Source organism: Ochotona princeps, chromosome X (genome assembly GCF_030435755.1).
Source record: "Ochotona princeps isolate mOchPri1 chromosome X, mOchPri1.hap1, whole genome shotgun sequence".
Classification (NCBI taxonomy): Eukaryota; Metazoa; Chordata; class Mammalia; order Lagomorpha; family Ochotonidae; genus Ochotona; species Ochotona princeps.
Genome location: NC_080865.1, coordinates 46,020,701 through 46,037,054, shown reverse-complemented (window position 1 = coordinate 46,037,054; position 16,354 = coordinate 46,020,701). Strand labels below are relative to the sequence as shown.

At 40.9% G+C, this 16,354-nt stretch overlaps 1 protein-coding gene across 1 annotated transcript in view; it reads right to left on the bottom strand.

The window, feature by feature from the left end:
• Window positions 1-16,354, bottom strand: part of ATP7A (ATPase copper transporting alpha) — a 133,702-nt gene that overhangs the window by 116,293 nt on the left and 1,055 nt on the right. The gene's annotated exons all lie outside the window — the stretch shown is intronic.

Below are 16,354 nucleotides of genomic sequence, written 5' to 3'. Positions count from 1 at the left end.
GCTGCGCCGATCCGAAGCTGGGAGTCCAGGAGCTTCCTCCAGGTCTCCCACGCGGGTACAGGGTCCCAATGCATTGGGCCATCCCCAACTGCTTTCCCAGGCCACAAGCAGGGAGCTGGATGGGAAGCAGGACTGCTGAGATTAGAACCGCTGCCCATAAGGGATCCTGGCGTGTGCAAGGTGAAGACTTTAGCTGCTAGGCTACCATACCAGACCCCAAAATAAATCTTTGATGTCATCTTTTCCCAATGTTCTAGCCCAGTTCCTGGAACACAGAATGCATTCACCAAGCTCTTGCTTCTGTTTCACTTCTCCGACTACCAAACTGCATCCAGAAAACTATGGAGCAGTGTTGGAGGAATAGCTCCTGTGACCCTGCCAGGGATCAAGTCGATAGCCCTGGATTACTTAGCACTATTCAGGAAGCAAAACCCAAAAAGTGCCCAAGAGATTTGTACGACAAACTAGAATTTGACTCATGTCACCAGAAGTTGTAACACTTAGCATGTTGTGGTGTAGCCTGCTTATCCATCTTGCTGCTTATGCGACAGTAACTCTCCTCCTAGCTAAGAATATAATCAATTTTGTCAGGATTTTGAAAAATACTTAAAACTACCCTGCATTGGCTGGCATATGCAAGAGTCAAGTCTGAGGTCACCCCAGGCAAGGTTTCTTGGGGCACGCCCCAACTAGATGGCTGTACTCAAACCCCAGCCACAGGGAAATCACAATATGTGTGGTACAGCCTTGGAGTGCTTGTGTCAGGACTGTGCCTGCTCAGATGCACACGGGGAACATAACAGCCAGCTCATCTAGGCTAGCAGGGAACACTGACTACCTTGTCAGAGGCTGGAGTGCAAAACAGGTTGGAGAGCTCTCCTGGCCAAGCTTTGCAATATGTTCCTAGGTGTGTGGATAAACTAATGTGCACTTAGTCAGCCAACAGACCTTGGAAAGATGTTTCTCAACGCTGGTACAACGAAGCCAACAATGTCTCATAACTATCAGAACCACTCAAGTGACACGCTCAAAACACTCTTTGCCGCATCAGTGTTTCTAAGCTGTCATCAAATGACTGTTGCTTATCCCTGGGTGTCAAGGGAGTTTACAGCAAGGAACAGCTCCCTCCCATTCTTCCCCTGTAAACACAGAAAACATACATGTGGAACATTTGTACCAGCCACTTTCCTCCAAACCTGAGCAAGAGCCCCACATGGGTATGCATCCTTTCAACTATGTAAACAATATTCAAAATAAAAACAAATAGTATAATAAATAAACAAATATAGGGGAACACGGTGGAGGCACTGGAGAGGGAGCAAGGGGAAATGAAGGCGGTGATCCTTATGCCTACAAAACTGTATCATGGATAATAATAATAATAAAATATGCCCCTGGCATGGTAGCCTAGTGGCTAAAGTCCTCGCCTTTCATGCACCAGGATCCCATAAGAGCACCAGTTCATGTCCCGGCTGTTCCACTTCCCATCCAGCTCCCTACTTGTAGCCTGGGAAAGCAGTGGAGGACGGCCCAAGGCCTTGGGGGTCTCTACCCATGTGGGAGACTCAGAGGAGGCTCCTGGCTTCAGATTGTCTCAGCTCCAATCGTGGCCACTTGGAGAGTGAGCCAGAGGATGGAAGATCTTTCTGACTCTCCTCTCTGTAAATTTGACCTTCCAATAAATAAATGTTTAGAAAATAACAACATGATAATAAAAAGAAAAAAAAACCTTAAAATTTTCTTTAGCATATTAGACTGCTTAAAGAAATATTAAACATATAATTAATGAACAAAAACTTTACTATTGTCTGTTTTCCCTAATTAATGAAATTTGCAATAAAAATAAATCTTAAAAAAAAACCTAATTTGCTCTTTGTGCCTGAAGTGATGTTGCCCTGAACCTCATGCCTATCTGAACATCTGGATTACTGGCCAGAGTGTCTTTTGCAGCTCTAGTTAGAATGCAGTATCACTTCAGAGCCTGTTGTCATTTACAAATAAACTTTTGTGAAAGGGGAGGGGTAGGAGCTACTGTACGGTAGTACACTGTCTCCTAAGTTGCTTTCATCCAGCCATTCTTAGCTGTGAAGATAAAGTAGGTCCAGCTGAGAACCCTGCCAGAGGCTGATCTTTGGTCTCAATTCTCCAAATTCTGTATCACCTGGAATTAAAGCATTGGAAAAATAAAATCATGACCATAAATACAAAGCAAAGTATCATCTGCTCACAAATTCTGGAATTGGGAAAAATCAAAATCTCTCTTCAAAATGTTGGTCTCTCTGCTTCAAAGTCTTGACAAAAAAAAAAAAAACTCACTGCATTTTAAGAACAAGATGTTTAACATGACACCCACTAAAATAAGATGGTAATTCATTTTATCTGATATACTCTGTATACACTGTCATACACTGCAATAAGTACGATCATGTGTTACCAAGCTAAAGTCTATAGTAAGCTGCTGGAGCAAATACAGCATTTAATGGATTCATTTACACGTCAGGCACAGTAGCCCTGAGATAGGACATCTTATTTTCACACTAAAGGTGCAATCTTTAAGGAAACACACATACGCAAACACAAAGGAACATGTAATTTAGGATAGCTGGCCAGCACTTCACTTAGGGAAAGTGTCATAGATTTTGAAGTAAATTAGAATTATTTTCAGCAATCATAAGCATTTGCTACCACATATTTTATTTTTTTAAGTGTATATCACATTATTTATTCAGCTTTTCACTCTAGGTTTGTCACTCTATTATGCCAAAATTCACACTGAAGGAAACTACTAAAAGAGCATTTTCAGTTCTGAATTTTGGCTCCTTGATACTTCTGTGCTTACAACATACTTAAGTCCAAAATTTCTTAATTAGGAAGTGTGAGACTTTAAAACAGACTGAAATCTTTAGAAAGCTGACTCTGGTAGAGTAAAAAAAAAATGTACTTTACTTTAAAAGAAGCTATTTTCTCCCCCATTTTGGACATGCCAGTTTTCATAAAGTAGAGACTTTCCTTCAGTTGGCTTGCAGCGGGTAGAAAAACCTGTGGGGAGTCAAGCTACAACAAATTCCTAAAGTTTGGTCTAGTATATTACATTGGATCTTTCAAATAAATCATTAAAGCACTTCTTAACGGTCTTTTTCCTGCTCTCAATGAAAGCTGCATGCCCATGTACATGCTTGTGCATACACACAATAAGACATAAACTGAACTTACTTGCTTCCAAACAAAAATGAATTTTGTCTGGGGCAGACAATTGGTGCAGCAGTTGAAATGTCACTAAGAACACCTGAATCCCATATTAAAGTGCCTGAGTTTGAGCCCAAGCTTTACTTCTGATTCCCCCTTTCTGCCAACGCACACTCTGGGAGGCAGCAGGTGATGGGTCAAGTGCGTGGGCTCCTTTCACTCATATGCAAGATCTAGACTGAGTTCTGGCTTCAGCTTTGATCTGGCCCAGGCCCAGCTACTCTGTGGGCATTTTGGAAGCAAATCAGTAGATGAAAGTTAGCTTGCTCTCTTTCCTACTGGATCCTGACTTTCAACTGCATGAAGTAAAGAAGAATTTCAAAATGAACGTAGATCTTGAATGGCAAGAATATTTGGCCTTATCAGTAGGGATTAAATTCCAAGACCTCCAACAAATTTCTGAAACTGCGGATGCTACTGAACTCTCTAGACACTGTATTTTTCCTGTATGTATGTACACTAATGCAATGCCTTTTCCATCTTAACAACGCACTAAACACAACATGGTGGCTCTAACTTTTCAGTCTGCAGTGAGACAAGAAAACTACCACAAATCTCATTTTTCTCTTACACAATTTCATAAACAGAAGATCGGCTACAATTGTACATCCTATCAACTTCAGCATTCAATTTTTTTTGTTTCCACGTTACATTGAAAACATTCACCTTTTCACTTACAGAAAGTACTTCATGGCATCTCTGGCATAACCGAATTGTAAAATTAGGATTATTTGAAATAAGCACTATGACACAATAGTTCATCTGATCACTGAGACAACTAAGTGAATGGGCAGACAGTGCATAAAATGTGAATATGTTGGACTTTGGAAAATTTATATCCTGGGTGGGGCAGTAAAACGGATTTCATTATGCTACACAGAATGGCATGTAATTGCAAAATTATGTATTATTTCTGGAATTCTCCATCTAACAGTTTTGGACCACAGTTGGCTATGGGGCAGTAAAACCGCAGACAGTGATACAGTATATGAGGGAGGACTACTGCATCTGTGTTCAGTTTTATCAATATACACATCAATGGCTGGATTAATCAGGGATTAATCATGGCTGAAAATCTACATAATAATGAAGAGTTCCTAAACAACAAGCAGATTCTGGGCAATATAAAAAGAGCAATGAAGAACCAAAATGCCAGTTTAATAGAGAGGAAAACCATGCCTGGGAGCAGGACAGTGGGTTTGCCAAGCCAGAAACAAGAACGCACTTGGGAACATGGCAAAAAAGAAATAATGGTATACCTTTACACTGGTGCAGCACATTTCTGTTTATAAAGGAGTTTTTGATAAATCATTTCATTTCAGACAGAGATACATCCATGAGACAGTCAATCATTCAACAAACAGTGAACAAACTATTTTTGGCACCAGTCTTGGATTTAACACAAATTCTTCCATTTTCCTAGCAGTGTGACCTTCAGCAAACTGATCTCTCTAATGCTGGTTCCTCACCTAAAAAATACAGCTAACTCTTAATAGACTGCTGAAAAAAGTATATGAGACCTGGAAGAGCTCCTGGTTCCTGGCTTCGGAATGGTGCAACTCCAGCTATTGCGCTCACTTGGGGAGTGAATCAGCGGACGGAAGATCCTCCTCTCTGTCTCTCCTCCTCTATATATCTGACTTTGCAATTAAATAAATAAATCTTGTACCTAATGCCATCCCCCTACTCATCTTACTAACGTTTCTAAATGTCTGACATCTACTGGGCTCTGCTTTAAATCCAGCTGGGGATTCAAAGATGAGTAACTACAACAGACTTCAAGGACGTCAGGTTTATGCAGTATCCCTGTGGCCTTAAGGATGAATGAAGGGAGTTTAGGGAAGACTCCCCAGAAGAGATCTTCTGTGTTCTTTTTTTCTTTAAGATATAAGGAACAGACGCATGATCCCGGTTCATTGCCAAGTAAAGACCAGCCCTGCCTCGGGACTCCACCAGCAAGAGTCCCGTCATCAGATGCAGTGTCTCCACATTGGATCAGAACTGTGAGCCCAAAGTGAAACTCTGTTCATTAGGACTCTCAGGAGGAAAACAAGGAATAAAGGTCAACTGAAGAAACTAAAAATACGGACAAGCAAATCTAAAAAATAAACAACAAATTGGTCCACAACCAAGGAATAATTAATGCTACAAGGGATGTGTGCCTGTATGTATAAGATTAGGAAGACTGGGCCCGGCGGCGTGGCCTAGCAGCTAAAGTCCTCGCCTTGAACGCCCCGGGATCCCATATGGACGCCGGTTCTAATCCTGGCAGCTCCACTTCCCATCCAGCTCCCTGCTTGTGGCCTGGGAAAGCAGTCGAGGATGGCCCAATGCATTGGGACCCTGCACCCGTGTGGGAGACCCGGAAGAGGTTCCAGGTTCCTGGCTTTGGATTGGCGCGCACCAGGCGGCCCGTTGCGGCTCACTTGGGGAGTGAAACATCAGACGGAAGATCTTCCTCTCTGTCTCTCTTCCTCTCTGTATATCTGACTTTGTAATAAAAAATAAATAAATCTTAAAAAAAAAAGATTAGGAAGACTATCACATGTATGTACAGGCACACAGACCTTCAATGAAAATTATCTACTATTTTGTTTTATAATATACTTCTTTTCAATCAACATTATATATGAACATTTTTCTACATCAGTATTAGTAATGTAACAATAACTAGTACTTATAACTAACTGAATTTTTACAACAGCATAAAAGTATAGGTACTGTTAATTATCTTCATTTTCATAGATGATCAACTTGAGACAGAGAGGATAAGGAATTTCTCAAAGATCACACAGCTAGTGACAGAACTGAAATGTGAAGCTATAAAAGTCTAGTTCAAAGTTGGAACATTCAACTACAAAGATATAAGCCACCATCTAAAAAGTGACTAGAAATATGTTATAAGAATATACCATATTATGGGTCTGGTGCAGTAGCCTAGCAGCTAAAGTCCTTGCCTAGCTCATACCAGGATCCCATATGGGCACCTGTTCGAATCCCTGCTCCTCCACTTCCCATCGAGCTTCCTGGTGTGGCCTGGGAAAGTAGTCAAGGATGGCCCAAAGCCTTGGGACCCTGCAGCTGTGTGGGAGACGAGGAAGAAGCTCCTGGCTCCTGGCTTCGGCTGGGCTCAGCTTCCAGCCATTGCAGCTGCTTGGGGAGCTAATCAACAGACGGAAGATCTCTCTGTCTCTTCCCTCTATAAATCTTTCCAATAAAAATAAATAAATAAATCTTTTAAAAAAAAAGAATATACCACATTATAATCAATCTACTATTGTTTGTCAATTAGGTCTCAGAGACTGAATAAAAGTTCCCCAGGAAGAATGGAAAGGAATTTCAGACAAAAGGAATGAATAAGGTGAGAGAAGGTAAATCTGCGAAATACTGAGAACTACATAGCAGACTTGGTGACTGAATGTGGAGATGAGGAAAAAAAGAATTCTTGGGTTTCTGGACAGCTAGCAGTAGTATTTATGGTCTCCTTACAGATAAGAAAACAAAGGCCCCAAGGTCACAATTTTGGTAACAGCAGAACTTAGACCCCAACTACCAAATTTCTGACTCAATTTTGATAATACTTTGCACTACAGCACAACACAGTAAAAAAGAATATTATCCCAAATTTATATGGAATGCTGCTTTACAAAGTGATTTCACATACATTATTTCACTTTTAATATTCATAATAATCCATGAGTTAGACACAAAACGGGTGATATTACCTACAAGCACAATAAAATAGAAGAAGATTAATGCAACTTCTTAAAATTCTCAGTGCCTAATTTTATTTGCTGGATTAAAGGGGAACATTAAGGTGGGATGTTAAGATTCAAATGATGAACTTGCCGACACCACCACAGCGATTGCGTGTAGCAGGCACTGATTAAAGGGAGAAAGCATCTAGAAACAGAAATGGTTTGGATAGCTTTCAGAGTTGCCATATTGCATAACTCCACGTCATCATCTTTACAGACTGTGCCAGCTGCCCCCTCAATTTGTGTAACACAATAACCCTGGATAAAATAAAGAGTTTCCAACCTGCAGATCAGGATGTACTGGTACATCTAGAAAGCTCACCTCATGGAGCACCAACTGGTTCTCACTATCTCCTATCTGCTAACACCCCCTCCCTCCCACAAGTCCCATGTGGGATTCCCAGTGTGAACGTGGGAACAGCACCCAGAAACATCTCAAGCGTCTCCATTGTTGGTACCTGCTTTCATCTCAAGACCGAGATGAACAGAAGCTTCTCTTTATGACAAGATTGGAGGTCACACCAACCAAAGATCAAGAGGAGAGAAAAATGGTCTTGTATGAGTTAGGTCTACCTGTTTGGTGAGCAGAAAATTATCAAACACGCCAGGATAATACTGCCAAACCTTCTTAGAGCATGAGTATGCTTAAATTAAATCCAAAGGCAACAAGAGAGAAAATGCAGGTCATAACAGGTACGCTTTTGGCAATCCAAACACGCCTTCAACAAGTTAAGAGAATACTAACACAAGCTACAGACAATACTCACTACATAAGCTGCTGACCAAGTCGTGTTTAGTTGCAACACCAAACTGGGACACAGGCAGTCTGCTTTAAATATAGAAGAGAATTTACAACAATCACTAGCAACTCACAAATGGTTAAGTCAAATACACCGCAGGTACGTTTCTCTTCCTCATATTTGGACAAAGGAAACACACCACCACTACAGAAATACAACTAGAAGCCAAGGACAGGTAAGTCTATGGTATTTGACCTGAAGACATTTCTTTTTTTTTTTAAAGAGTTAATCATTTTTGGGGCTTGGCAGCGTGGCCTAGTGGCTAAGGTCCTCGCCTTGATCCCATATGGACGCTGGTTCTAATCCCGGCAGCTCCACTTCCTCTCTATCTCTCCTCCTCTCAGTATATCTGACTTTGTAATGAAAATAAAATAAATCTTTAAAAAAAAAAGAGTTAATCATTTTTATTGGTAAGTCACATATACAGAGAGAAGAGATGGAGAGGAAGATCTCCATCTACTGATTCATTCCCCAAGTGGCCACAACAGCCAGAGATGCGCTGATCCAAAGTCAGGAGCCTGGAGCCTCTTCTAGGTCTCCCATGAAGGTGCAGGGTCCCAAAGCTTTGGGCCGTCCTCAGTCCTCAACTGCTTTCCCAGGTTGCAGGCATGGAGCTGGATGGGAAGCGCGGCTGCCGGGATTAGAACTGGAGCCCACATGGGATCCTGGAGCATGCAAGGCGAGGACCTCAGCCACTAGGCTACTGCACCAGGCCCTTGAAGATATTTCTGATGGCATTCTACCAATCATCAAAGAACTTCTTTGTCTTTCCTTCTCTAACCACTTACTCTCCTGACCGCACCTTAAGGCTTCCCACTGGCACTTCATGTACATATTACCTAACCTATCTAATCTTATTTGGTGTTCTTAAGGTTACCAAACCTAGCCACTCAGTGTAAGTCATTTTATGGCCAATAAAGTTTTATCAATGAGAAAATTTACTACAAAACTCTAAACTTAAGAAACAAATTAGACATGAGATCAAAAGGAAGCTGTATGACTCCAAAGCGCACGCCCCAGCCCACTGCAAACTGGTGTCTCTAAAGGACCTTACCGCAGAAGTAACCAGTTATTCGAAGTGTTCAAAAGATGCTCCACATCAATCACTTTCAGTGTTCCTCCACAAAACAAAATCTAACAATAAAACACATTCCTTCGCTGACACTCACACAGCCCATGCTCTTAACACTTTTCTCTGACTCTTGTACACCGACCCTCTTAGAAAGTTGTCTTTCCATATTTTCCACATATTTAAATCCTATCATCTCACTCGCCTGTTAACTCCACAAAAGCAGTGCTGCACCTGCTGTATTCACTACTGTATCCTCAGTGAACAGGGCAACTACTCAACAAATCCTTGCTGAATAAGTAAACGAACTGAAGCCCCACATCTTTCATGGAACAGCATGTCAAAACATTCCGAGCCACCCTGTTTTGAATTCCAAATACACTGGGGTCAGAATATAGATTCTTACCTAATGGCCTTAATGGCTCTGTAATTGTTTGGTAACTTGTTTCCATGGCTAAACAATAAAGCATATACTTTATACTTCTTTGCATATCTCACAAAGGCAAGATAAACACTGGCTATACAATAAGCACAATTGCTTACTAAGTGGAAGGCTGATAGGCTTTGTAAAATTTGAATTTACATGCAATGTCGCATGCACACAGTTAAAGAATAAATTATACATCTATAAGGCCCTTTCCCTTGCTTACTTTTTTTTTTAAGAACTCATGTAGTCAAAGTTTAGGGCCAAGCACCAAGGCCTATCGCCTTAAGTCCTCGCCTTGAACGCACTAGTATCCCAGATGGGCACTGGTTCTAATCCCCGCAGCTCCACTTCCCATTCAGCTCCCTGCTTGTGACCTGGGAAAGCAGTTGAGGACGGCCCAATGCTTTGGGATCCTGCACTCGCGTGGGAGAACTGGTGGAGGTTCCTGGCTCCTGGCTTCGGATCAGCAGAGTACCGGCCGTTGCAGTCACTTGGGGAGTGAATCATTGGTCGGAAGATCTTCCTCTCTGTCTTGCCTCCTCGCTCTATATCTGACTCCGTAATTAAAATAAATAAATATTTTTTAAAAAAGAACTCATGTGGTCAAAGTTTAGCATTTGGCAATTACGGAAATAATTTGGACAACCTTGGTGGTTCAGAAACTGTGGCTCACTAATTACACAAGCAGATCCTTGTGAAATTTTCTTAGTGAAGTAGAATGAGCACATCATGATAATTACATTTGCTCTTGTCATGATGAGTTTTGAGGAGCCCTGTTTCCATACGGAAGCTATACTGTAGTCTACCAGCCCGCCCAATCTGAGTTTTGCCATTCTCTATAGTGCAGTTTAGAACTTGAACATTGCTTAGAGGAATTGATTGATTAGTATATTGCCCGTGCAGCCTACTAAATTTATAGCATAGAACTATAATTTATGATTTTATTATATATGTTGCTAAAATTACTGCGACAGTAAATAATATATTGGTGCCTGGCGCAGTAGTCTAGTGACTAAAGTCCTTGCCGTGCACGCACTGGGATCCCTTATGGGCACTGGTTTGTTTCCAGCTGCTCAACTTCCCATCCAGCTCCCTGCCTGTGGCCTGGGAAAGCAGTCAAGGATGGCCCAAAGCCTTGGTACCCTGCAGCTGTGTGGGAGACCTGGAAGAGACTCATGGCTCCTGGCTTCAGACTGTCTCAGCTCTGGCCAATGTGCCCACTTGGGGAGTGGATCACTGGATGGAAGATCTTCCTCTCTGTCTCTCCTCCTCTATATATCTGACTTTCCAATAAAAATAAATAAATCTTTCAAAAAATAATATATTAAACTAATAATGGTAACTGAACTTTATGGTATATTTATTACCTCAGGCTATACTCTTAGGGCTTTATGTGTATTAATCATTCACAGTCTGATGAGATATAGGTATTATTATTCACATTTCACAAATTTGGAAGAAATGAGGCATATGGTCACATAAGCTGTAAGCAGAGGAACTGGACTTTCAACTCACACAGCCTGGCATCAGTACTCCAACTTTTAAACCCAAGTTAGTGCCTCTGCAAAATACAACATCACAATATGATGGTCAAGTGAAGAAATTCACTTAAAGTATCAAGAGAGCACTATCCAATGGTCCAGAAAAAATGTAACTGGCAATATTCCAAACTGTGCCTGAATATGAAGTTTCACTGTATTTTCTTTTACGACACTTTAAATTCTACAAGCATGTTATCGTGCATATAAGAGTCTGGCCATATTTAAAGATGTGTAAGCACATTTTTAAATAAAAAATGAAAAAGCACACCTAGGCCATTCTCTTTTCTTCCTATAATAACAACAATGTAAAAAAAAAAAAAAAAAAAAAAAAAAAAAAACAGAGGCCAGCGACTTAGCTCAACAGGCTAATCCTCTACCTTCAAGCACTAGCATCCCATATAGGTACCAGTTGGTGTTCCAGCTTCTCCACTTCAAATCCAATTCCCTGTTTATGGTCTGAAATGGCCCAAGACCCAGGTCCTTGCAACCACATGGGGGACCCAGAAGAAGCTCATGGCTCCTGGCTTCAGATCAGCTCTGCTCCAGCCACTGCACCATTTGGGGAGTGAAACAGCAGAAGATCCTTCTGTCCTTCCTTCTCTCTATAAATCTTCCTTTCTGGGCCCAGCACAGTGGCCTAGCAGCGAAAGTCCTCACCTCGCACATGCTGGGATTCCACATGAACGCCAGTTCTAATCCCGGCGGCCCTGCTTCCCATCCACCTCCCTGCTTGTGGCCTGGGAAAGCAGTAGAGAGATGGCCCAAAGCCTTGGGACCCTGCACCCACATGGGAGACCCAGAACAGGCTCCATGCTCCTGCTTCAGACTGGTTCAGCTCTGGCCATTGCAGCTGCTTAGGGAGTGAATCAGCGGGCAGAAGATCTTCCAATCTGTCTCTCCTACTGTCTGAATAACTAACTGTCCAATAAAAATAAATCTTTAAAAAAAAATCTTCCTTTCTGGGCCCGGCACGGTGGCCTAGTGGCTAAAGTCCTCACCTTGAACGTGCCAGGATCCCATATGGGCACTGGTTCTAAGCCCGGCAGCTCCACTTCCCATCCAGCTCCCTGCTTGTGGCCTGGGAAAGCAGTCGAGGACGGCGCAGAGCACTGGGACCCTGCACCCACATGGGAGACCTGGAGGAGGTTCCTGGCTCCTGGCTTTGGATCGGCGTAGCACCGGCTGTTGCGGTCATTTGGGAGTGAATCAGTAGATGGAAGATCTTCCTCTCTGTCTCTCCTCCTGTCTGTATATCTGACTTTGCAATAAAAATAAGTAAATGTTTTTTAAAAATCGTCTTTTCTAATAAAAATAAGCAAATGTATAAAAAAATAGGACTAACACCATTTTAAGCATTAGGTCTTTTTACATACCTTTTAATAATATAATTAACAAAAACTAACATTAAGGGTCCTTACTTTTGAAATTAGCTTAACAGTATCATGGAAATCGAGTTAGCAATATCATTTTTTTTTAACTCACCAAATCAATTTTCTCATTCACACTATTAAAGAAAATACGTGACTGCTTCTTCTTTAGGACAAAGAAGAAACTTAGTTGCAACAGACATAACTTTGCCCAAACGCTGATGTACCTTTAAAAACACAGTTCCCGTGTAGGAGGTAAGACCACAAGTTCTGAAGCCAAGAATGGCTGGCTTTAAATTCCAGTTTAGTCACCTGCTAAGCCTGGAGATAAAATTTGGCCAAATATGTCTCCTCTCAGCAAAGCGCAAACAACAGACAAGCAACGAGTTTATTTTTCACATCAGACAAATGCAAAGTTCCTGTGTCCCTCATTTATGTCTATCAAAACAAAATCACTCAAGATCCCATGACTTATCACTTGCCCTAAAGTTATGAAACAGGAATTTGTGGATTATTTTTGTAATAAACACAGTGGACAAACTTGTACACAATTCTAACCATTCCCTGGCACTCAAGGATAAATAATATACTACACTAAATCAAGTATCCTTTATTTCTACTTCACCATTTGATGAATTTAAGGCTTCATAACTATGCTGAGACTACAAAATAGGTTTTTTTGAGATTTTTTTTTAAGATTTATTTCTTTTCACTGCAAAGTCAGATTTACAGAAAGAAGGAGAGAGCGAGAGAAAGATCTTCCATCCAGTGATCCACTCCCCAAGTGGGCACAATGGCCAGAGCTGAGCCAATCTGAAGCCAAGAGCCACAAGCCTCTTCCGGGTCTCTCACATGGGTGCAGGGTCCCAAAGTTTTGGGCCGTCCTCGACTGCTTTCCCAGGGCACAAGCAGGGAGCTGGATGGGAAGTGGAGCTGCCAGGATTAGAACTGGTACCCATATGGGATCCCGACACATGAAAGGTGAGGACTTTGGTCACTAGGCTACTGCGCCAGGCACTAGTACAAAGCTTTCATGACCAAAATTAACCTTGTTCTCACATTACTAGAAACAAAGCACTTTGCTTTAGATGAATAACATTTGGAAGACATAAGACACCAATATGATCGCAAATACATGAACATGTGCTGATAATTGATCAGAAATCAATGCCAGGATATTATAGCTTGACATCTTTTGAAGTAAAAAGTAATATTTAGAATTACAGTACCATATGAGAAAAATTTCCGGCCAAAATACAACTGAATGTACGTAAATAATTTAATTTTTCAATTCACTGTTTTAAATATTATAATGAATTTATTAGTAATACAATATATGATAGTGTCAATTTGATATTAAATTAATGAGGTATTGTTGTCAAATTCATAATAATGTACAATTTATAGGAATTCCTAGAGCAAATAATTTTATCACCAACAAAATGTTACACATCTTCTCTCGTTCCAGTTGCAAGAAAGAAGATTACACTTGGAACTCTTCAGTAGGTAAGTTCTCTATAAGCTTTTTCCACTCAAGATTCAACTCCTTAAGTATCCTCATGACACTAGAGAGCAGCTGCAAATTCATCCCAAAGAGTCCTACCATTCTTCTTCAGAGGGCTCTGCACTCGAAGTTCTTTCTCTCTGCTCTTCCTCTCTGTTGACAGTTTTCAGATCGGAACAGAAGCCCTCTTAAGGCTTTCCTGCCCTGAATGCAGCTGCACTCCAGGTGAACAATGCAGAGAGCCAAAGTCACCGTATTCACCGTTCCAAGAGTAGGGCAGTGCTCACGGTGCTCTCCGCCAACTCTCAGAGGCAGCTCGCTCGGGTGCTTTTTTGTTCCTGCTCTGCTTCGGTTGGTATATCAGTTTAACTTGCAGGATCAGCAGCAGTTACAAGGGCATTACTTTTTTTTTTTTTTAAACGAAATCCCCTAAGGTAAATGACCAGACTAAAAAAAAAAAAAAATCCTAAGATGTGAAATAACCCATAAACTTCAAACAGTGAATCTTTGAAACACAGTCTAGATTATGGGTCTCAAAAATTGGCCTTCTCCACTAAAGACTTACAGCAAAAAGAGGTTAAAAAATAGCTTTTAAATACTCAAAACAGACATGTAATTTCAAATGTGAACCAAAAATGTGGTTTAAAAGTATAATTGGCTCTAAATGGGAACACTTTAACCCTCACTTCCCACAAGGAAGGAAGGAACCATGTGAACTGATGTGATCTGCTGACATCTCATACAGATGAGGAAATCACATCAATTTCTTAACAGTGCTGGGAGAACGAAGAATATATTATGAAAGCAGAAACACTATACTCTTCCATGTTAAGCAAACCCATTGTAAAGCAATTTTAATAGTTGCCTTGCCTTACTATATCAGCATGTAAGCAAATCACAAAACATTAAAGCAAACTGAAGAAATTCGGAAGCGAAAAACAAGATTGTCCGGATGGTGGTTCCAACTGAAATACAGCTGGGGACCACTGCCCATCACCCACCTGCCTTCCACCACCACTCCATTTTAACTATCTCCAAAGAAACATCCCCATTTCAAAACAAAACAGTGTCAAACCTGAATGGTCTTTCAACAAAAAAGAGACTTTAGGGACAAAACTCCCAAATACCATGCCAGTGTCTTTATCACCACACATAAATCTCCCCTGACAACTCACACTTTCCCAACTGACAAATGAAGATATTTTCACTCATTCTAGATATCAAAACTTCTGATTAATAAAGTTTGCCAAACACTTGGAAAATATGTAAACACAAGTGGTTTTAACAAGGAATTTATGAAAAGGGATGTATTCACGTTGTGAAGGTTGTGGTGTGTTGGTTGCAATTATTTTTGTGCTCTCTCACCTACTTTTTAAACAAATTTTATTGCTTCTGCTTACATTTTCAAAGAAAAACAACCTTCTGTATTGGACAACTTGTTGCTAACTTGTTCTTTGAAAGGACAAGATTTAATCTCACCTTCCTGCGAAGTCAGGGATAAAAATCTTTCTAAGACTGTGATTAGGAAACAGTAGCTTCCAGGGCCGGCAGCATGGCCCAGCAGCTAAAGTCCTCACCTTGAACGCACCGGGATACCATATGCCGGCCGGTTCTAATCCCGGCTGCTCTACTTCCCATCCAGCTCCCTGCTTGTGGCCTGGGAAAGCAGTCAAGGACAGCCCAGAGCACTGGGACCCTGCACCCGTGTGGGAGACCCAGAAGAGGTTCCTGGTTCCCGGCATTGGATCGGCGCAGCACCGGCCATTGTGGTCACTTGGAGAGTGAATCATCGGACAGAAGATCTTCCTCTCTGTCTCTCCTCCTCTCTGTATATCTGACTTTGTAATAAAATAACTAAATCTTTAAAAAAAAAAAAAGAAAACAGTAGCTTCTACCCTTGAAAAAGACCAGTAGAAAAAATAAACTTGGAAAAGGACTGAGGAGCAATTTCTTGAGGAAACCTGAAGAGCTTCTGACATTAGACAATGTTATTCATTTCCAGCAACTTAAAAAAACGCTTCTAACTTATATTGAAGGTACAACACTGAATCAAAATTAGAGTATAGCAAGGCTTATTCTATCTTTTCAACTTTACATTAGATTTAAATGTCATACACTGACATTGTTTTTGTCATTTCCATGTATTTTCTATATATACAGGCTTTCTGATTGACTGAAGACATTTGGATATCTTTGAGTTGACCAGGTTTTTCTATATTCTCTCTATCTATATATATATATAATATGTATATTATATATTATTATATTTTATATATTATATATATATATATATATATTTAGCTGGTGACATCATGAAAGATGCAGTTGTGTTAGAGACAGGGCTGTAGGGTTATCACATGTCCTGCATGTTTCCAGTCCCCGCAAAGTTTTGCTCACACTATTTCTTGTGGCCTATATGCTCCTTTCTCCATCACTGTGAAGCTAAATCCCAACTAGTTCTGAAGGCCCAATTCAATCGCTCCTTCTCTGCACTCTCATAACACTTCCTATTTCTAATATAATGTATGACTGAGACAAAAATGTGCCTTGGTAACCATGGATCTATCTTGTCCTACTACACTGTGAGACTTTCAAGTAGGGGGGAAAAAATGCATGTCATGAGTACAGACAGAAAAAAGTTT